The following is a 24,798-nucleotide window of genomic DNA, read 5'->3' as shown; positions in this document are numbered from 1 at the left end:
TAAAAATTTAAAGTGCTCTATAGATGTCACGCTTACCCGCTTCAACTCTTCATTCAAGGCATATAAAGGGCAAGCGTAGGCCTAGTTGAGGCGAATATCCTGGCTGAATAATTGACACCAGTGGTTTAACATCAGTATAAAGTCACTTTAGTTACGCTGTTATTAAAGTTCACGTAGCCCTAATGGTTACAAAATCTGATAGGAAATAACTACAAAGATTTAATATCTTATAAGGTAAGTATACCTAAACGGTAGGTACATTTATTGTATTTTATTCCATAATTGTAAATCATCTTTGTATTTTAGGGTATGTACAGCACGAAGCGTTATACACGCCTAGTCTGCTTCCACCGTTATGGTAATTCATCGGGATAGGGCGGTAATGATAAGATAAGGTATTGTTGTGGCCGGAGATACGGCTCGTTCGCTTGCACCCGCTCCACACCGCCGACCTGCACTGTGGAAACACCGAATTGAAACACTTTTTTTTACAAAAAAAAAAACAAAAGGGTTTTTATTTGAAGTAAGGACGAATGACCGGTAACCCGAGCTACTCGTGAAGTATTAAGTTTAAATCGCTTTTATTTACATTTATGAAATCGGTGTTTTCTTTAAAATTACTTGACAGCTTTGATTATGTTAAATTAATTGTTATCAACGGTGATATGTGCAAATATTGCAACGATCTAGGGATCAGGGATTGAGAATATAAGAGACGTGAGTTTCATGTTAAATTTAACCAATTTTATATTACAAGAGCGTTACAAGAGCGGGGCAGTTTAAAGTACTAAAACAGGAAGTGACAACTTAATGAACAGCTTTATTTAGAGATACCAAACATATTTAAATCAATATTAATTAAGCAAAAATACTTAATTTTGCAACCAAAGTTTTTAATTAATTTAATAATAATTATTAGGAAAATAAAAAGGCAATATCAATCGCTATTACAATGTACAACGGGTTTTACACGAGCACTCGAAATTTATTGTAAGATTCTAACCATTTTCACTACTGCTGCTCTCTTTTTCTATTTCAACTCTACTCGGTTCTCTAAAACCTTGACTGCCGAAATCGTCTAACCTATCTACTGAATAAACATGGAACCATCAAGAGGAAAACTGTTTTTGTTTCTAATGAAATAAATGAAAATGGACCAGTTATCTAATTGAGTACTTTAGTTACTCACTTTTTTACTTTTCTGAGGTTCTTTATGAACTGGGTCGAGGATTTGAGAAATTCTCCTCTCCTCCTCCTCAGTCATTTAGTCAACACCAGCAAATCTCGAGTAGATTTATAACAGAAGATGCCTATCATCTGTTGTAATTTAACTATTCCAAAAGTAAAGTTTTTACCAGACTTTTCATGATCATTGATAATTTAAAAACTTTAATACAACGTATTCCTACTATGGACGCTGAATCGTACACAACTTATCCATGAATTTATTCTTAATTCTACTGACTTGATTAGCGGATTGCGATATTCTGCCTTAACACACAGAGTAGGTTTCATATTGGTTTTTCATATAATTCAAAAATCAAGTACAGTCGTTTTTATGTCATACAGTGAAAAATTTACGCCAACGCAAATTATTATAATTGTTTATTTGAAAGCTTACACTAAGGGCACAGATCCGTAAAAGGTAAAGATTGTAAATTATGGAGGATTAGTAAAAAAAAAGCCCAGCAATGAAACAACACTAAGCCGATAATATACTGATGATTTTATGTTTCGGTGTGATAAACTTCATACTTATTTTACATAGTTATATTGTGTATTTTATCAGTGACATATCATGTAAATCATGATAAACAACAATTACGTGGGATGGGTACATTATCAATACAATTCATCAATCGCTAATCCGCCTTATCGACGCAAAATCGCAGTTAATTTTTCTCACTTAATGTTTGCTGTCATCGAGTATTAACAATAGGATAGATTGGGGTAAATTGGCAGATAAAAATTATTTTGTGTAGTTAACGAGTGACGCAGCGGGAATCTAAGACCCCCTGGTTCCCCTTTAGACATTTTGTCGCCATTGTTATAGTTTTATCTGTTTTCTGATTTATTTTCACTTAAATACTTGTAAACTAACAATCTAATATTAATTTAAAGTGTTCTCTTATTTCATCAAAATGTCTAAATTGTCTCAAATATGCAACGAAAGATAATTCGAGAAGATGGTGTAGGTACATATTTTAAATCAGGAGTGTCAAGGATGAATATGGTATCTAAGTGGTACACTTTTTTATCATTTGAAGATACTATTCTTTTAGTAGTTAAATAGTTGTACCTATTGTATAAGTGCGTAGATTGTACCCACGGGGTCGTCTATTGTTCTTTAAAATAGGGGTCAAGATGAGGGTCATATCAAATTTGATTGTGGACAAAACTCACTAACTTATCGAGCGAGCGAGCCTATGAATCCAAAAATGTGAGTATTGTACCTACATGCTTGGTGCATGGTGTGAAAGTCAAAATTTAGTTGGGCTGAATACAAGACCCGTAGTATAATCGCAATCATCATCATATCAACCATTACCGGCCTACAGCAGGATATCTAGACTAAGATTTTGAGTTACAATACCTGCAGAATACAAGCACCACAATACAAAGTTAAAACCTACATAGCTAAAGTTTTTGCATTGCTACTACACCTATTAAAAAAGCTCTAATAGAAAGACAAAATATTAAAATCAACGCACATATTTATAACATTAGCGAAGAAATATTTAATTTAATACCTTTTTTATAAAACGATAATATGAAGGCTAAAACTCATTTTGAATTCCTATCGGATAGTTACTCATTTTCCATTACAATTAGAATAAATTAATTTACGGACGCTCTATAAGCGATCCCAAGACCATCGATTACTTGTGTGATATATTTAGCATAGTTTTTCAGATGTGAACTTGGAACGTAAAGCAACTATGTAAAATACATCCAAGTATTCTTAAAATCTGACAACCTATGACCTGCTGACCTCATTACTAACACCCCAAGTTACTTTTAAAAGATGCGTAATTGATTGGATCGACGCGAGCTCATTTGGCTGATTGTACTGAGCACCAAATTGCGTATTTAACGTATGGGAAGGACCCTTTTGAACCGTTGCCAATTTAGCTCACCCTCCGTCTCGGGGTGAGCGTACTGTTTATGTTGGATTTGTATTATTTACGCATTTTTTAATATTATTTCTCCTCCGTTTTCAATACAACATGCTAGAATTTAATATTAATGGAAGTGATTATTTTAATGAGGTAGAATATTTTCTTAATTGCTTTTATTTGTATGGCAATAGAATTTGTTTGCTAAGTAGTATTTAGTTTTCTTTCGTAAATTTTCCTGTGAGTGCCCGCCCTATAATAATTAGTATTTTAAGGTAAAAGAAGAATGCTTTCAAGCAATAAGGTCTAGCTTAGATGCTTATAATCATTTCATCATTAATTTAATTTATTATACCTCAGATTTCTGTTTTTATATTTATACGATTATTATTACTTTGTGATGTATCATGTTATATATTATAAATGGTATATTTCCAATAATATATAAGATTCTGTTTTTTTCTAAATACAAACAAAATGCAACAAAAGTTAAGAATTTAACCAATTGCGTTTCATGACCTTGAAAGTAATGCGCAGTTTTAAAGCAAACAATTCTACCTAGGAGTACGTGTTTTAAAATGCCTAGATTTTACATTTATTATTCAGACTGCCATCAAACTTCTGAATTATGCAGGTCCTCGGAATGAAGTTTTATATCGGCAAGGATGGAAAAATACTCAAATTGAAGCGCAAAGAAAACGCAGTTACTCGCGGCGTATAATGGGTCATTTGCCATATTATCAGCGTGCAAATATCCCGCCCTGAACAGATTAGATAAACTACAAAAGACGGGCTTCAAACTACGTGGGAAATCGTTGAGTTCAGAACAAACATTGCAAACGGTTTATCAAACCTAATTTATGGAGATATATAACAAGTTCTTTTAACTGCAGTACATTTCAAATGTTATAGAAATTAAAAATGTATGAACCAAAGAGACAGGTGGGTAAATAAAGATAAGACAAGAAGTGGTATTTAAGACGATGAAATAACAGTAATCCCATAAACTGACCAAATTTTTCAATAATTCCTTCATTGCACTATTTCAAGATATATGTATGTTTATATTCAGTAAGTTATTATGAAGAAAAAGCTAATATTTGGTGACTTAATGTCTGCTAAGGATGTAATTTTGGCGATTTCAAACAATCTTCTTTATATTCTTTATTATAATGCTGGAAGGAGATTCTGGGTTTAATAATTCCGATCCGCGCAAATATTCTGATATTTATTTTAAATCCGCACTGATCTGGTTCTGGTTTCTGAAAATTATCTATAACCTTACTTTCAAGCCAAACACCAAACACCATTTATGTTCGCGTCAACGTATACTGATCGGAGTTCAACGCAGAATAGTAGTCGGGATTTTTTGGCATACAGTTAGTTGAAAGGAACGTAGGCTACTATAATATACACATGTCTACACAAACTCTTGTTATTAATTACAAAAGTACGTAGCATAAGATATAATTTAAAAGCAATGTTGCCATCCTTGGGTGTCCTTGAGATTACTTGAGTGTATGCCTGTCAATAGGCCACGGCTATCGTCACTCGGCGCTCCAGTAACAGATGGCTCATTGTGTTTGACTCGTTGATAAGCTGTGCTTTACTCCAATCAACAGGATTGTTAATTCCTTCACCATCTACGTGGAGTGGACAACCTCTTATCATATTGACGGGTGAGTTTAGTGGCGAACTTAGGCATAGTTACGACTGATACTTTACAAACTTCTAGTAAAAATGTTAGTTATAGATACACAATGATACAAATGTTAGTAATAGACAAATACACCTACCTAGACTTATAACTGTAACAAAAATAATAAATTACTAAAGGTCCTTGAAGATTTGGTGTAGACGTGCTTTTAAATTAAATTCCTTTTTTTCATTATTCATACTAATATAATAAGTGGGTCTGTTTTATTTTTTTTGGAGTTATTTTAGTTGACGATTTCGCGGACAATAGCTTACTTATATAGTTCTCCCATATTAGGTATTTTTGTGTGATGTCATTAAGTGTCCCTTCCTATCGACCGTAAAATACATGATTTGTAAGCCGTGAAAAAATATAGTAGGTTAGTTTTCGCTAGAACCTTGCTATCCCTCCAACTACGGATACGCATGTCAGGCACTAGACCAAGAAAGCATTAGTGTGTAATTCTGATAGTAATTAAAAGAATAATATATGGTTGCTTGCAGGCTATTAAATCCGTAGGAAAATCAACGCGATAAATGAAGTACCTACAAGTTAGGAACAATAATGTCACGAAGGTGTCCCCATAAAAGATAGGAATAAAAATTGACAAAAATATGCGTCACGTGATTTATGTACGTACACGGAAATCAATACGGTTGTGGCAATACCATACAATAATTTATTATCCTTACCAATTATTTTTAATTAATTCGCATTACACAATCCACGGTTGTAATAAGGTTGCATGTATTTGTCTGAGTCAGCCAACATAAATAGACATCGTCTCCGCCATTATAAAATTAATATACGCAGTGAGTCAGCTTCTAAAATAAATTTAATTAGACGGCATTATATATTAGGAACAATGAAACAAAGTATGTTGTTAAAAGTCGCAATTAATAGTAGACAATGACTAGAAAACCAAGTCGCCTCATCAATCAGGCATCTTCTTCCCCTCGTTGCTCGTTACACATAATTAATCATGGAATATAATTAAAATTTCCGATGACATGGCGCAATCACCACAAAATAAGGAAGGATTGAAAAATTGGCGGTATTATATGATACTAATTTGATTTATCGGTAAAATGACACGATACTTATATGCTCACGAGCCGTAGGCGAGCTCGATAGTAGAGCCGGTAGCGTAATGATCAATGCACATGTGTTTCGTTTTTATCCCAGTTTTAAGATTCCTTGAAATGAAGATTAAGTGACAAAATAAAAGAATTAAAAATTAATATGTGTCAAAAATTAACAAACTATTTTCCGGCATCAAATCATCAACTCAGCTTATAATAATGGGCTAAAAGATAATGTTAGATTTGAAGCGCCTTGCAGGCGTCTGCTGTGGTGTAATTACCTAGTGACTCAGCATGGCTTTGTTCCTTGCATAGGATCCGCGAACAAACTTGTTTTAATTAATTTCGTGTCTCGAACAAGGCTTCAAGCCGATTGTTATCTACTTAGTTGCTGTTAGCGATCCGGACGCCCCGATAATGAAGCAACATATTGTTCTAAAATCTGGTTATGATTTTGATAAGGTTTAAGGGTTACTATATTTAGGTAGTCATGATAGTAGAGTCACTTGACTCTAGTGGTCAGGACTCGATCCTCAGGCTAGTCCATTTCGAGAGGATCGAGTTCGCACCTCTAACTTTTAGGAGCTATGTGCATTTCAAGCTTTTAAATATCACTTTTTCATTGTAATATTTAAATTGAAACACCAGCAGATGTCCCACCTAATCGTAAGTGGAAACTCATCGCATATAAAAAGAGCAACACTTCGCAATATGCGAGGGACACGTCCTGCAATGTGCCGTTCGTTGCCCATCAATATAATAGGTGTAAACCCTCATGTTCCTGAAATTACATCAGCAAGCATCGTACTTTTCTGTACGAGCTCGGTCACAAAAAGTTCTACTACTACTAAACTACACGTTGAAGGCATGCAGGAAACCAGCATATATCTGAGTGTGCTCAGCGATGTGATCAAAGTGTACCAATCTTCACCAGAACTACAGCCTAAACACTTCTCGTTCTGAGAGATTATCTCAGAATGTAGTGGGTCGGTAATTGATAATGACGATGATGATGTTAAGGTATGCCCATGACAATTGCTGCTATTTGCTACCATCGTGAAAATCAATAGTAAAGTTGTGAGTTTTATTACTATAGTAAATCTCAAAAAAAAGATCGATAATAAAATGAAAAATGATTATGCCCCGGGCATACTAGTAATTAGTAATGTATCTTTGGAATCAGAAGTATAAGCGATCAATTACTCCGCAACTAATGCAAAGGAATGCGAATATGAATTAAATGAACAGTGGTACAAGTTTTTGCGGCTAAAACGAGACGTCGACTTGATAGTGGACATACCGCTTTTACTGCACTCTCACCAGTTCCATACTTAGTAGAATTTATAATCTCACAGCGTGGCGCGTGTTTGTTGCGCGCGTTGCTATGGCGACGGGTGAAATATGGGTTCTGTCTACGTTTATTGCCGTTATTAGCCAACGATAGCCATTTATTAGAACTTCTTACGCAATCTTTGATCGAGACATCTATTACTATTTCTTGTTTTGATTCGTTTTTATTGAAAATGTTACAACAAAACTTTAACTTAAAATATAATCGCCATTCATGCCGGCATGGAATGGTGCCAAGAATGCCTGCATTTCCAAGCTGATTCTACCTGCAAAAGATTTGTCAGGTCTTCTGTCATGATATGAGGTATTTAAGGGTGGTCTCACTAGTTTTTTAATTTACTCTGACATATAACATTGAACTTATATCAATAGCCCGCTAACTAACTGGAGCAGCATGGTCCATGTTCTATGCTCTCAAATTCTCATTGGTTTATATAATGCAAACTTAAATAGACGTTATTGATGTTATACTTCTTTTGGCGCGTTAGGGAAAAATGATGAGAGTAAATTTTTACGATGCACGCGCACACCGTCACGAAAAAACGGCACCCTGAAGTTAGTCAACAATTTTGTTTTTCAAAAAAAGGTTTGACACTGTACACTTTGACACACTTTGAATTGTCAAAGTCTTCGGGCTCATTCCGTTGATTTAATTGATTCAACTGTACAAACAAAAATCTCAAATTTTAATGATGAAACTTGGTTTTCCAATAATGAAATAACTATATAATGCGTTACAATAAGATTCTATTGTTAGAGAATAGAATTTTTGAAAAGATTTTTATCCGGTTTTGTAATAGTGAGAATAATATCACGATATTATAATTATTTATTTGTAGCACAGTAGCTACTAAGATGATCGTCTTGCCTCAATAATGAGAGGCCTAAGAAGGTGTGTGCCACTCCTCTCTGGAGGATTCGACAGCGATCAGGCCATTGACGATGGGATCTGCCATGCATTGGGGGGTCAAAACCTCGACGAGAGTGCGGTGAAAAAATTCCAAATTCGAAATTCATTTATTTCATGTAGGCCTAATATCTAAGTTGTGGAAACTTCATTGGTTTATGTGATATAAAAATACTTTAATGTGTAATAGTACTGTTTGTTTCCCTTGAAAAGCTAATAAACTTGTGTTTTATATTTTATTTGATTGGAAATCAATAATTTTAATATCGATGTAGGTAAAACTAGTTAGTCCGTTTACATATTCATTCGAAGGAGTAATTTATTTATTCAAAAATACTTAAGCAGATATTGACAGAGAAAAGAAGCAACTATATTGGTTTAATAAAATAAATATAGAAATGGCTCTTCAGTTGTATCTAAAAGTTAATATAAAATAATTCAAAATCATTTGAAAGATTTCAAGGCAATCATCGCAGCATGATATGAGTTTTATAATGACTGAGAGGTGGGTCGTACCTCTAAACAATAATTAGTACCAATTACTTTACTAAATTTCCTCTATAATCAAATAGGATGACTGGCACATATTGAGTGACCGCACGCAGAGGGAACCAAAGGATAACCGGATTTTATTTATCTTCTACTATAAATTTAGTTGTCATTTAATCATTATTATTTACAAATGGGTTTGATCGATTTTAACACTTATCTGAATATGTTTTAAAGACCCCTTAAAACCTTTTCAGGTAAGTGTAATAGCAATTAATAGGTATAGTATAATTTTCTTTTTTTACCACTGATGCATATCTGATGTTTTTGTTTAATATTAATAATGACGTATTTACTTCTCTTCAAATTTAATCCATTAAACCTTTAACATCGTTCGTTTTATTATTTTTGTGGAGAATATCTACATTCATTATCATTACAATAATAATTTTAGTTATTAGTTCGTTAAATATAATGGTTCTCCGTCCTCAAAATCTTTCAAATTATTTTCATGTTAGCTTCCGTTAGATTGCTTTGGTACACTGGATGGAGACATTCTTCACAAAACAAATTATCTATATATTTATTTTTCTACGTACTTAAATTGGTTATTCCCGGAACAGTGAGCAGGATTGGTAATCGCTCGGTAAATACGTGTATAGTTTACTACGTCTTAAAATAATAGAGAAACTTGATAATATTATTGTAAATATTGAAAGAGAGTTAAGTCATAGCAACCACGGAATGTTCGCTGTGATTTAATAAATAAAATGCATAAACGGAAAGTAAACGAACTGAATATGTTGTTCACTAAATAAAAATCTAAATATAAAAAAGAATTGGCATTAGGAGAAACCAAAGTTATGGATTTTGTTTCCGCCATAAGAATATGTAGCTTTGTAGTTGATATAACCTGTAATGGAAACCGGTTCGGGCAATGTGGACTTACGGACTGGGGAGGGCATGCGCGATACTAAAGCAGGTGTGAGCCTACTGACTCAATGAAAATTCCTTTTCTAGCATAAATCGTGTAGGTTTACCAAGATTTTATACATTTTATGATCTAACGAAGTTCATTCTCTACCAACTGTAGCGTTGTTGAACTTGAATTGTTTGTATTACATCTATTGCTAGAAAAAGATTTCGCTATCTATAATAATCACTGTAAACATTTAAAAATTGCTAATTCATCAACAGACATAAGGTTTACGAGTTACTGAAATACAGTTATTCAATAGAAAATAAGATTTTATTCACTGAAGAAATTAAATGTTAAATAAAATATAATAAGACTTTACTATCTAGTGCTACGTGGTATTATAACCACTCACTAACGTCAGAATTGAAATATGGTCAAAAGTTCCTAAATTCCTAACTTGAAATGAATACTTGGTTGAATTCCGGATAGTTATCCATAATGCTCGGTACTAAAGTTATAAGTTTGCTTAAGATAAACACGAAAATAATTGCCGCCCGCAAAAAATATGCAAACTCTACAAGTAATGATTCAGCGATCTTGGATCTACTTGTTGGATAACATCAAGTAGATATCCAAGATGTTAGGGTGGCGTGTTTATAACGCGTGTTTAATAATTTAGCAGCGCCGGCGCGCGGTCCCTTGCCCGCCCGGGTGCTGAATAATGGATGCAACAATAATATGAGTAGACCGTCTACATTCAATACTTTAATGTACACAACTCTTACGCTGGCGAACTAATCATGGATATGAAATGCGTAATATTTATCGAGGTATATTGTATAGTGCTAGGAGAAAAGATAAGAACAGATTCTTGTAGCTAAGAATAGTACTGCTAAATTCAATTTGTCATCTAAAGAATTTTGATTAGATTGATTAACTTCGAACGTAAATTGGTTAACTAGAAACATAGTGAGAACTAGAAACCGGCCCACTACAGAGCACGGGTCTCCCTCCTCCCACAATGAGAAGGGGTTAAGGCCGTAGTGCGAATCGGTGGACTCCACACTTCTTTGAGAATATAATGTCGAACTTTCAGGTATGCAAGTTTCCTCACAATGTTTTCCTTCACCGTTGAAGCAAGTGATATTTGAATTACTTAAAACCCACATAACTTAAAAAAGTTAGATGCGGGCTGGGGTTCGAACTCGGCCCCCTGAAGTGAGGTCGAGCTTCTACCCAATGCGCTATCACAGCTTTATAAAAAGCTGGTATAAAACCAGTAAAAGTGTAGATACCTCGTATAATCTTCAACCTTACAAAAAATTGTTTAATTACATGCATCTATATTTCAATTATCTTCCTAATTAATTACATACACACATGTCTTATGCAATAACTTATGCGGATATATCATGTATTTGCATGAGGGTGCAGCAGAATGCATTTAATTCGTTAATAAATCAGGCAGCGGGGAGGTGCGGGTTCATTAGGCAGATCGCCCGGGGCCTTCCGGGGAGCTGCCCACTCCATCCGTCCTTCTATTGCTTGATGCATTTAATTTAGCGAGCAATGCATGATAGACTCCCCGCTAATTTGATTCGCCGGATACATTTCAGTTCCTACAAAAAGCATTTCAATGTTTACCAAACGAGCTTTACAAATTAATTTCTGTTTGCTGTTTTTTGTCGTGATAGGTTTTCAGGATATTAATTATGGATAAAATATATTGTTTTAAGCAAAAGCAGAGAGACCATAGACTACATAAACTTCCTATATTACATTAGATATAGCTATTTTAAATAACGATATTTGTATACAGGGGGTATTTGTATACAGTTACTTTAAATTATGGGTAGTGTTTTAACTTAGATGATGCTGCAGTGTTTTAAGAAATTAATGATGACTATCTAATAAATATTTATAGTTACTAAATCATTAACGTAAAGTCGTTTTCATATGCCAAAAATGAGCAATAAAAAAATAAAATTAAGGCACAATCATAATCAGTGAAAATTTGATAACACATTTGAGTACACTGTTCTCATTTTATTGTATGAAAAACCATGCTCTTTATTACAGGTCCTTATCTTTATAATGGTTGTTGATAAAATCTCACCTAAAATAAGTTATTAATTGGCTCTCATAACTCAAGCTTATCGCCGGCATAAATTAAGGTAGATATTCGCGCGGCGCCTCGTCCACGCACGTAGTAAAACTTTTAATTGCATCGAGCTCTATCACTGTCGTCAACACTACGAGTTATGAACGCCCGAGTGCCTGTACTCTTCGGAATATACTTATTAGGATAAATTATAGATACGTCATACGTGTGTATGCTTAACTTATCGCATTTAAGTGATTAACATAAAGAAATAATTAGATAATTAGAGTCATGGTCATGGTCGCTAACTATGGGCCTCATAAGAAGGCTCAGAGTCACTCAGCGGGCGATGGAGAGAGCTATGCTAGGAGTATCTCTACGTGATCAAATAAGAAATGAGAAGATCCGTAGAAGAACTAGAGTTACCGACATAGCTCAGCGAGTCGCGAAGCTGAAGTGGCAATGGGTAGGGTATATAGCTCGGAGAACCGATGGACGTTGGGGTCTTAAGGTGCTGGAATGGCGACCCCGCACCGGTAAACGCAGCGTAGTTCGGCCCCCAACAAGGTTGACAGATGACATCAGGCGAGTCGCTGGGAGCCGCTGGAGGCAAGCGGCCCAGGACCTTGTATTGTGGAACTCCCTACAAAAGACCTATGTCCAGCAGTGGACGTCGATTGGTTGACATGATGATGAATAATTAGAGACGAGAGAGATTGTTAGTTAGATACTTATTTTAGTTCTTTGTATCTGAAGGTATCCCACTGTAGTTTCTTTTCTTTCATTTATTGAAATCTCGGTCTACTACATCTACCTTACTTCATCAAGTTTGCATACATTGGTATAATTTTATTTTCTTTATAGGAAAACTGTTTCTGTAAGGCTATTTACTTTTTATTTATTTACAATTCCTAAATATAAAAAGGAAGTTTTGTTACATACTATTACCACTTTTTATTGCATTTGTTAGAGGAGGTTTTGTTCTCTTATGACTTTTCTTTTTTTTTAATTTAAGCCATTATATCTTATTCATAGTGTATATTATTAAAATTAATTTGTACCAGTAAGTCAGTAACATAATATTTGGTAACAACTGTAACAACCGTAAATAGTTGCAAGTTTAAATTTGTAGCTAATCTGTTGTTTAAATATAATAGAATATAGACCAAAATAGATAAAACAAGGGCCTATGAGAACCTGTGAGATAAATTCATGCTAACGTATAAATATATAAAACAATAGAGGTCAGGACCGGACGAGAGTCTCATTAATTTAGATGATTGTACAATTATCTAAATATAAGCAGAGCGAGACGCCCATGCGGGGGTTGGGTGTACTTCAACCCGAAAAGGGAGGGGAGTGGGCACTCGTTTTTAATTAAACCGGCGATGAAATGAAGTGGTCCGTGTAATATTGCTTAGACATATTTTAAAAATTAATTTTCACCCCAACTCTTTAGCAACCATTTCAACTGCTAAATGGTATACATGGAACAATTCATCAACACCATCTATGTGAGCTACTTGAAAACGATTTTGTGGCATGTATCTTATACTGGTTTTGTCTGTTATTAAGATAGTTATTCATAAAAGATTAGCCTTAGTACTGATTGCAAAAGATTTGTAAATTAATCAATCTGCGTGTTCTTTTTTGATTTATATTGTCTAACAAGTCCCTGATATGACTGATTAATGTTATTGCGCCCAGTGCATTACCTTTATTAGGATTTCATTGAAACAATACTGTTTTGAAATACTTCTTGATATAATCTTCCTTTAAGTTTCAATCTAAATTAGTCGAATAATTTACTATCAGTATTTTAAGACACAAGAACAATCACAGTTTTTAATCATGCCGACTCCGAAAACAGAAGAATTTAAAATGTATATATACCTATGACAAGAACAAAACCTGCAGTAGGTATTAGAGATGCCATGATAAATTTATTTATTTAACTTAAGTTCTGTTTAGCTTATATATGGTGTACGTCAGCTCTGCGCCTCAAGCTGTCGTTATTGTCGATTCAACCGCTGGAAAGTTTTGAATATTATCTGTCTTCCTTTGTAGGGTCTATAAACGCTGCATTTTCCACATCGAGTGTGACCATTCCGTCACCTGGAAACTTCAACATAAATTGGTCTTCTGAGCTATTGGCCCGGCTATTGCAAGCACGCAAATCGTTAAGCAAATTGAATCCCTATATTTCTGATTTGAAACGAACTGACTTAGTTTATTAAATCTCTTCATCGCTAGATTTTTTAAAATGAATGCTAATTATTCAAAATTAGGTTGTACAAGTAGGTATACTACAATGGTTTTCTTGGCCGAATGATTATGCAGAAGGGTTGTGCGGCGGGCGCTTCTCTATTTGTTTTTCGTTAAAGCTTTAATTAAAAGAAGATTGTTTTAAAGAAAATGAATGTTCAAAGTAAATAAATCTTTAATGGTTTAATTATCTTTTTGTTTCACCTGACGGTATAATAATTAATACTGAGCGCACCCAATCTCTCTAATTGCTGATTTAAAGATAGCGTCTATTTGAAACATATTACTTAATTAAATGTTTTCATTGTTCGTTTTTCGGTATATGTTTTGCGGCAGCAACGTGGGTAGGTACGTGTACACTATCAAAAATTGGTTCGGTATCTACTAATCCACAATTTAATCCTCTGACCAAAAAGTGGTTAATTTTGGGTTAGTGAATTAAATCTTTATTCATAGTTATTTTTTGATGATACGTCTTGAGTAGTGCATTTTCCCTAGGATTAGAGAAATCATAAATATAATAGACATTTATTGCTTCGGTAACCTCCTTGCGTTCCATAAGGTGTAAAAAAGTAAACAAATCTGGATTAATTTTAACTTTGAGGATAAATTCCAGTAAAGCCCCAAACTTTATAATATTTTTAATGATGTAAAGTCATCAACTCTAGATGCAGGTGAAATACGACCGCGAAATCCTACATAGGTACCAGGGTTATTAATATGTGATTAAGAACATAAATTAAAAGAAGCAGTTCAATCTAGTAGAAAGTAAAAAGTTTACCTTCTAAACAACTAGGTACCTAGATAAGAACGAATTCAGCAACCGGTTCAAAGTGCATACCTATCTGTACTTAAAATTAATAGCTTTATAATATAATTTTAATTAAGAATTAGGTTTCTATTTCCTGACTTTTAGATTAATCAGTAGTAACCTTCAAGTTTCAATATCAACTTACTCATTTGAAATTAAACATTTAAAATTATTACCGCCATTATATAGGCCTAATGTTTTACCTGTAAATGTAGTTATTACATGAAAAAGCTATTTGGTTTTGTTGTATTCTAATGTAAAAGACCACTTCGATAAGGCATGAATGCACTGCAGCTGCTGCACGTGGTATTTGTTCAACGATATTTCTAAAGAGCGTCGTTATCCGAAGGTAGACAATAACATGTCAAATAATTCTTCATACAGTATGGCTCGTCAAAATAATAGTAGGTCTAGATTAAGTGAAGTTGCACACAAAAAGTTGTTTACAAACAAACCGTTCCGACTTCCGATACTAGATTTAGCATACGAGTATGCCACGTTTCTCGTCTATAGCGTGCACAATTCCATCATATAGTTACCTAAAGGCTAGGTCCCTTGATCTTCTTTACCGCGCGTCCAGGCTTGGTGCCTCGATAGACGGCCGAACACCGGACCGGCACGATGCACCAAACAAAAAAACTCAACAATAACAGAAAATAAAAAAAAAACACCAAACGTATTAAACTTTATTAACTACACCGCCGAATGCAGTCTCGTATCCTTCAAGTTCGACAGGACAAAAGACTTGAAGCACAAAAACCTTCTCGTAAACTTTAGAACAAAAACTGTACAGAGAACTTCGAAAAAAGTAGACGCGTTCGCGGGGATCGACGACACTTCCCCATGCGGCGTTTCGGTCGCGACTGAACCACGCGGTCGGGCGCGGGGCAGGGGAGGGGCGCGGGCGGGGGAGCCGGCCCCGCACCTCCGCGGTATTATTTGATTAATTCGCCTCCCCTTGTATACTCGGCGAGTCGTCATTACGACAATGAACGTTAAGTTTTTAAATTTCAGTGAGAGGGCCGCAACCTTCACCTACTGTTTAATTATTTAATTGAATAAATTAAGATTGCCCGTCGTCGCCAACAAAGATTAGACGTTAATAAGCCAGCGTTGAAGGGACTCGTCCCGTTCATGGTTAATTACGACGTTGCAGAACGATTGCAGAAAGTCCCTCCTCAAAATAATGAGTAATACCTACCAAGAAACGTAAGTCCCGCTAATTGGAGTGCATTTGCATACTGAAGTAAAATAAAGCAAGAGTGAGTTATTTTGATGAAGTCGAAACTCTGCAAACGACCAGCTAATAAGGCGAATACAAAATGCGTGTGTCAAAATAAAGAGCCCAATTAACCCCTACTGAAATTAAATTTAGGTATCTATATCTAATACCAATCTTATAATTTAAGAGATAGTTAATTTATTATTGTATTTAAATTGTCTATAATATAGCTTTTGTAATACAATCCCTACCAAAAATAATATTTTATACCTATAAAAAAATACGAGATCTTATTTAGTAGTATTAAATAACTACCTACCAGGATTTCATAATGGTATGAAAAGCTTTTAAAAGTAGGATTTTATTAAATGTTTAAGTCATCATTTTAAGTTATCGCATAAATATGCTTAGACAGGGCCTTAATCGGGGTGGGTTGACGCAGCGCAAACGCAGGTGGTCTCTAATCGAATTTTGGCCCCTAATTGCTAAACAATCATAAACTATTTATATAAACATATTTACATATTTTATTCTGTGGCTATAAATATACATTACTAAACAGTATTACTAAGTATAGTACTGGCAATTATTTAGTAATATCAATCACATGTAAAGATATGGCTTCTTAGAATTAAAGTCTTAGAATAAAATATATTTTTTAACATTTCTGTATAACAAAAACTAGTGCCATCTTTATGTACTATTCAGCGTAACTAGATAACAACTTCGATTATTGTCTTTGAACTGGGACACTTTCACGTTTTACCCTTATGCACTGTTATGTTATGTCAATGGCCAGATCTCTCCGCAGGCCAATGAGAGTTGTTTCAAAATTATGATAATAAAAGTAACGGTCCGTATTCATCAAGGTAACTATGTCAAGTTAAATATAATGTGGTAATCAATGATACCAATTCAGTGGTAAACAAAGGCGCTATCCTTTTCCACAAAGAAAACAATGAAAGGGATAGCAATAATTTTATACTTGCCAATTTAGTTTAGTTTTAAGATTTTTGTACAACAGAATTGTCACCAAATGTCTCACTTCTTAGAGATTGGATGCAAGAGGTTACTTAGTCTCATACTAAGAGAGAATAATTTTCGAATATTGTAGTATTACGAAGTCAAGGTGAAATGGACCTTATCGAATACATTTTAAAGACGTAAATTTTTACTACTGATTTATAATTAACAAATGTTCCGAACGGACAGCTAGCTATAAGAAGAGCGGACGAAATTTAGTTTTAAATTAAAATGAATAAGGTCCATTTTAATCTAATGGTATTGCGTCGATTGCGAGCGTGCAAAACTCAAACTAGGGGTACAGAACTTTTTATAACGAGATATGTAGGTACCGTTACGGTTTGGCTTGTCGTGATTTGATTATAATATTTTCATACTTACATTTGCTCGTAAGACGCTTATTATTTGGTATCTGTCCCAACTTTTACAGTGACTATTACAGCAGGCTATGCAAAAGCATATTAACCGCAGGGTCTGTTGATAGGTACTTTTATTGCACATTATACCTCCAATATTAAATAAACATAATAATAAATTACTACGAAAATACACACAAAGTAAGCGTAGCTTGTGTTATGGGTACTAAGATAGCTGATGATTATTTTTATGAATATAATAAAGTTTATTTTTTTGTATCCATTGTTTTTTTTTTTCTATTTGTGGTGTATAAATAAAGTGTATAAATAAATAATTATAATTAAATAAATACTTATAATAAGTTTACAGATTAACACCCAGACACTAATAAACATTTTTGCAGTGGTCGGAATAGAACCCAAGGTCTTGGACGCGGAAAGCACAGTCACTGCCCACTGCGCCAACCGGCTAACTATTTCGATATATTAATCCTTCAAAAGGTACAACACCGACCCTACATCTCGTAATACATGCTAACCAATCAGTTTCAAAGACATCATAAAAACTCAGAAAACTAATTAGGTTTCATTACGAAAATATTTTGTCATTTCACCTTTTTTTTCTTACATCTAAACTCTAAGAATAGAATGTACCCATGTCTTCCGTGATCTGTACCTACAAGATGAGTGGTGGATGAGACGATTTTAACAGATTAATATCGATGTAAAAATATCCATAAAAAATATTTCTCTGCACTTACTTTTGTTTAAGTGTTTGGTCACAATTGTACAACGTTCACTATTTGTCATTTATATTATGCTGCACTAGACAGACGATTTCTGTCTCTATGACCTTTTAAATAAAGTTCAAAGCGCTTATTAAGGGCATAGATTAGAGTGACAGGTGAATGTAGTATTATTAATATTATACATTTTAATTGGATACGTGGATGATAAGTTATTAGAGGCGGTTAGAAATTTTAATGGATGTAAGTGGGCTCGGCTGATATTATTAAATTTGTTTTGGACATCGTCTGAGTAATGACTTTTGTTAGGCTTTTGGGATATTAATGGAAATTGAAAGTGCAGCGGACTAATCATTTATTACTTATCTACTATTTATATAGCGAGATTTAGGGAATATTCTGTCATTTTATTACTTGTGCTTCACACTGAAGTACCGAAACGTAAAATCATTTTTGAAGTTGTTCTTCTTTTGGCGCGTTAGCGAAAATGATGAAAGTAAATCTTTACGATGCGCGCGCACACCGTCACAAAAAACCGACACTCAGAAGTTAGCTATAAGGTTTATCTTATTACGCCCAAGTATAACTTCTTACGCGTGTACATAAGTACACACACGTTTTTTATTTTTTTTTACTTCTTACTTTTTTTAGGTATCTATGGACTCCTATTGTAAATATTTTGAATTAAGAAGCATTAACGAAGAATTTTATTTTATTATTATATACTTATATACTTACTTTTTATTATTTTATACTAGCTGTGCCCGCAGCTTCATCCGCGTTTTTTCAGTTTGTTTTCAATTCCACGAGAACTGTTGGTTTTCTCGTGATAAAAGTCATTATTAGTGATAAACAAGGCTTATTGGATTAAGGGGAAGTTGGTAAGTATCACAGTGTTTAAAACTTTAGTTTTACAATTTTTCCTTAAATCAATACCTTCAGAATACGAACTATTTATTTTAGTCATAAAAAATACGCAGTGACAACCATAATATCTGCTGTATTTAAAAAAAGTGGTTTCTCTTTAACACAGATGTGATTTCTAAAGATTAGATCAAATCTATATTTTTTTTGTTTCTAGTTTAAGATTCTTTCCATATTTTTTGTCCCTTGTTTGCCTTTGAAATATTTTTTACGGTTTTATGTTTTACTTACTAAAATGCGTTTAAAGCAGTGGTTCCCAACCTCTTTAATATTGTTACCCCTGTGAACTATGTATAAAACTGATTACCCCGCTTTCAAAATGATATAAAAAAAAATATACAAACATCTTTATTGATCATAAATTGCACAACAATCTTTTTACGTATTCATACGTATAAACTATGGATTTATAATACTCAGTTACATTTACTAGTAGTGACTACTCCTACCATAATAAAAACGAATCCTAACATAAAAAACTAGTGAATGTTGGCTCAGTGGAAAACTTTAAACTTCTTAAAGTTTTCCATGTTCAAAGATTTTGGTACTTATTTATTTCTATTTTAAAAGGCAGTTACTTTGTCCCATGTAAATATAAGGATTTTTTGCAGATCAATGGAGATGGAGAATGGAAGTCCTCAACGGACAGCAGTATGTTTGTTGATTTATCCTCCGATCACGCAGAATAAAAGCAACCGATCGAGTTTATGGGCCGGAAAAAAGGTCAAGTTCATATGGTGGGATCTAATGTGCAAAATAACTTCTCCATTATAAATGTCAAGAGCAATAATTTGCAAACAAATATAAGTATAAAATTACCTACCTGCTTGTTTCTACTACTAATTGTTTTGAAAATCCTGTAAAACAAAAACAATTAGGGCGCTTACACACTGAATCGCAGAACCGGAGCGTCCACAATGAGCCAAATGCAGTCCGCCCGGTACGTAAATGAAGAATATTGTCGGATGCTCTGAATGCTCTTTAATGACGCAACAAGCGCCCGTGTACCTACTAGACTAGACACATTGACTAGAGACTAGTCTAAACTGCATTATCGCAATTAACTTCTTGGTATTTAAGTAGTTACACTAGATTCACTGTTTATTTACTTGTGATTACTAATATTCAATAGAATTTAAATGCAGAAACAAAGTACTACTTTTGAATTTCTGTATTTTCTTAAAAGGCAGTGTGTTGACGGAAGATCAGAATATAGTTGTCACCACCCCTCTTCTTTCTGCGGTTGTCCTACGAGACGATTTGGGGAATATAATCCCCAACCCGTATGCACAGCGTGGTGGTTATGGGCAAACCTTCTCGTTCAGAGAGACGTTTAGTCTAGCTATGGACTCTTCTAAGCTGTTGATAATGATAACGATGATCACTTCAGCTAAGTCACTATATGTTAAAGTTCGTACAATTTTATTTATTCAGTCTAAAGGTGGCGCATGTTCCATGGACAAACATTAACACAGACTATTACTGAATTCTGAAAAAACTAAATCAGCGCAGTCACTTGCGTCTTCTTAGATTGCGTGTGCTATAAGTTTTATATAAAGTTACCAAAAATTTGTAAGTTAAAATACTTTTTATTATTCGGATTTCACCTAATTTAATATCTAATTTGTTGTTATTAGGTTCCTTGTTTTAAAATATACTAGCTGACCCGTGCAACTTCGTCTGCACCAAATCGGTTATTACCGGAAAACACTTATAAAATGACATTTTCTAAAATTTCATAATCCTTCCTAGATCGAATTTATCGCCCCCAAAAACCCTTGTAAACTAAATTTCATGAAAATCGGTGGAGCCGATTTCGAGATTCCAATTATATATACACGAGAATTGCTCGTTTAAAGATATAAGATAGATAGGGCTCTGAAAAACAAATGTGCAAATGGAAAATTCGTCGTAGTAAGCTTGGTGAACAATAAATATAGTTTTGTAACAGACAATAAATAATATTAAGTTCAGTCTTTTGAGAGAGTAATGGAAAGCATAGATATTAAGTGGTTTTGTAATTGCGTTACTTTCACCTTTTTTAGAGTATAATGAAAATTAATGGCGATTAAGATGATTAAGGTACTTTTATCAAGATGTGCTTGCGGTAAGAGAGTCACTTAAGGGACACTTAAAAGTATTAAAATGTTACATTCAATAACCATTAGGTTAAATTTATATGAACTAAAATAAAGAATGTTAAATTAGTACAACACGCAGCATGTGAGAGAAACAGATTATTCTGTCAATTTTCGTTTAATTTCTTATCTAGTCTAGCTTTAGTTAACGGTCACTTAACCATTTAAGTGACCGATTAGATGAACTCAAGCGACTGAATTTCCCGTTGAACTGTTCTAATCGGTAATGTAACTCGCCACAAAAGAGTAAGAAAGTATTGCATTTGTCAATTGACTTCCAGAGTCAATTGCCATATGCATTGATGGCATGTACAAAATTTGTAGAAAACTTTTCATGTGTTACCTATATGTTAGAGATTTAGTTTATCTCAAGTTATTTTGAAAACGGATATTGTTGAAAATAAATTTACTATATTAAGCTAATACACCCTAACTGCAATGTGCAGCTTATATACAGTTAGGGTTAACTGTAATGCAAAAATAGGTCCTGAAATCTCTTTCTGTATCACCTTGATTCTGAAAATGCAAGCAAGTTAGGAAAGACCATGTTTCGTCTTAAAATAATTAGGATATTACAATGCTCATAAAATGACTGCATCGCGCCAGATCTCCCAAAGGTAATAAATAGATTTGAGTATTATTTTGAAGATTTTTTTATTTATTTGTTTTAAAATTTATAAATTAAAAATACATGAAAAAAAAAACTTAAATTTTATCGAATTCGCCATTCATGTTTAGCAAGCAGATTATTTGTCACGTAAAATAATAGTTTCCTAAATTTAGATAAATAATAAAATGTCTACCGCGTTCAAATGGTCATTGATAAAAATTAACGTTTAAGAAAACAAGGGTACAATTAAGGCGGGAGCACACTGCATCGCTGCACAAGTGCGGTCACAATGCGCCAAATGAAGGCCCGGTGCCGGTACGCAAATGAAGAATATTGTCGGACGCTCTGAATGCTCCTTAATGACGCATCAGACACCCGTGTGCTAGAGGCATCACCCACACGGTATTTGCGCGATTGTTGACTTGTTAATTTGGCATTGTTGCGCAGTTTGTCGAACCTAAACAGAATAATGCTTGTTGCTGTTCGCTCGTTAAAGTAAAATATAAATGAGATTGAAAATATAAATTGTAGTACTTACCTTTTAATCGTATTTAATAGACTTACGAGTCGATTGACCGACATCTAATTCGAGCGATACACTTATCGTCATATAATAATAATTCAAAAACCAAGTATAAACTAAATGAATGTTTAATGGCGGTCTTATCACTGATAGTGATCTCTTATACAAATAAAAGGTTTGCCATTTTATTGATGTTGCAGTGTGTAATTCAAGTTGGTATTGAAAAACACGAGGGGACTCGATATCATTGGTGCTAAACTTCTTCACGATTTAAGAAAAAGATTCACACAAATATCGTATTCGTAGTGAAACGTGCGTAGAAGGCACATTGCCGAAGATCTGTTTGGTGTTGAGTATAAGGATTGCAGAAATTATAAATTACACCATACAGATTATCTCCTGCTTTTTAAGAAGTAAGCAAATTAAGCGTATATTTCATTATATATCGTGGATTTCCCTAAAGTAACGCCTGCTTCTATCCAATATAAGTTATATATATATAAGATATTTCTTAATTTTTAAGTTCGTAAAATAAAATCTTCCATATGATTAATTCATCTATGATTTAAATGTATTGCCAAAACTTTAAGAACGAACGTAAAAAGCGTTAAAACAACAGTTTCAAATGACACATTCCCACGTTAAATGTTACTAACCTATTAAAGTTCTCGAAATAGTCACATTCTGGGAACACTAGAAAACTCGTCATGTCGCATTCTAAATGTTATATTATTACTGGTTGTAAAATCTACAGAGACAAACGGTTATTATAATACACGTTACGAGGGAACTAAATGTCGGAGAGTCATTTGCTAGTTTTAGTTGACAAGTTTACACTTTTTCATTGGAATGTTTAGAAACAAATTTGAAAGTATTTTTGTTACATTGTCGAGAGAAAATTGTAATAGTAAATACCAGTTACCCCTTTCTTGTTAACAAGATGATTTATTGTTAAGAGTCTTAATTACTATCTCAACAAACAAAGATAATAGTCATAGATATTAAAAATGATACTAAATCTCGATAATGCAATCTGAGATATTTTATCTTTTAATGTTACAATAAAACTTATAACTTATCTGAGGATGAACGAGCTAAACTGGAATATGTCGAAAGAATAATAAAAAAAACCTAGCTACTGATTTAGTTATAAATAAAATAAGGAGTCGAAATATCTCGTCAAAGAAAAACATTTATCCATAGACATACTTTGCAACGGATACATTTTTACTTTTAATTGAAATTTACTCAGATATTTGAATCAGGCATTTAAATAAAAAGTTGAGTATAAAAGACAAAATTACAGTGTTGTTAAAAACTACTAAACATGGATAAATTTAGGAACGAGCTCGGAAACTCCTTTATAAATTATAACAAAAATTAATAAACAAATCGTTCGTAAAATCTCGGCGTAAGTAACGTTAACCTATATAAATCTAAGATTTTAAAATTTAAGTCAGTTTGACAGCTTTTTAACAAATAGTCTTATTATGTATTAATAAATACCCACATTTAATTAAATCTATTTTTTCATAATAAAATCGAAATAAAGCTCCACGTACAATAAAATTCAATATTAGCGCCTAATAAATCTTTCTATACATACGGCTTCGTGTTCACCGAGAAAATACGACAGTAAGATGTATGGGTTACATTTGACCCCTGCTCGCAAATTAGCGCACAAAGAAAGCGATGACGTGACACGAGACCCGACTGATCCGTGTGGCTGATACTATGACCGAATACCAGCAGCTGTCACACTATTCATGCAACCTTACTATTCATTGAGTATTTAAATTATACATCGAGTGCTTAAAATACGTCGCCTCAGTTCTTATTCATCTGTGCGACCAATTAACGTCTTGTTGACAAATAAGCACACACACATATCATGTTAAATCTTAAACTTAGTTTAAGATTAAGTTTGTTTTTTTACTTAAAGGAAATGATCTCAGTAGTACTGAGTCAATTTGAAAAAATCTTTTAGAGCTATCCAGCTCATTTATCGAGGAAGGCTATAGTCAAGGTAAACGGTTAAAGTTTCGATAAAATCATGTATGACAAAGTTGCTTATGCCTTTGTTGCCTTTAAAAGTTCTAGCTTATGGCTAACTTCTAAGGTTGATTTATACGCAGAAAAAAATTCGCGTGGTACCGCTAGATTTAAAATAAAAAATTCAAATAAATTAGTGACCAAACTAAATATAACAGTAAATAAACATTAAAGTTATTCTAAATTTACATTAAACTTAGACTTAAATGTATAATGATAAACATAAGTCTTACAAATTAAGTTTTATATTTTATTCGTATTTAAACCATCTCTAAATTTGTAGTAGACAACTCATGTACCTACTACACGAGAGTAAGTTATTTGCACAATAAACGTGCTACATAATGCAATATTTCTATGAAATATGTACATTGTAAGTGACAGTGTGTCTTGCAATTACGAGTACTATATTTACTTATTATATTTGCAAATATTAAGTGCTAAACAAGTGTGTCAAGTTTTTATATC

The 24,798-nt window shown here is 33.6% G+C and overlaps 1 protein-coding gene across 2 annotated transcripts in view; it reads right to left on the bottom strand.

Moving 5' to 3' along the window:
- The window catches only part of LOC120637077 (LIM domain transcription factor LMO4), a 289,676-nt gene that overhangs the window by 166,012 nt on the left and 98,866 nt on the right, over positions 1 to 24,798 (bottom strand). The window contains exon 1 of one of the 2 annotated variants that reach the window (XM_039908695.1): positions 15,276 to 15,587. The exons of the other annotated variant lie outside the window; for it this stretch is intronic. The gene's annotated coding sequence lies outside the window, so the exon portion shown is untranslated. Of the gene's footprint in view, positions 1 to 15,275; positions 15,588 to 24,798 lie in introns of those variants that run through there. 2 annotated transcript variants of the gene reach the window in all.

The sequence above is a fragment of the Pararge aegeria genome, chromosome 3 (assembly GCF_905163445.1).
Source record: "Pararge aegeria chromosome 3, ilParAegt1.1, whole genome shotgun sequence".
Classification (NCBI taxonomy): Eukaryota; Metazoa; Arthropoda; class Insecta; order Lepidoptera; family Nymphalidae; genus Pararge; species Pararge aegeria.
This window is presented reverse-complemented; position numbering and strand designations above follow the sequence as displayed.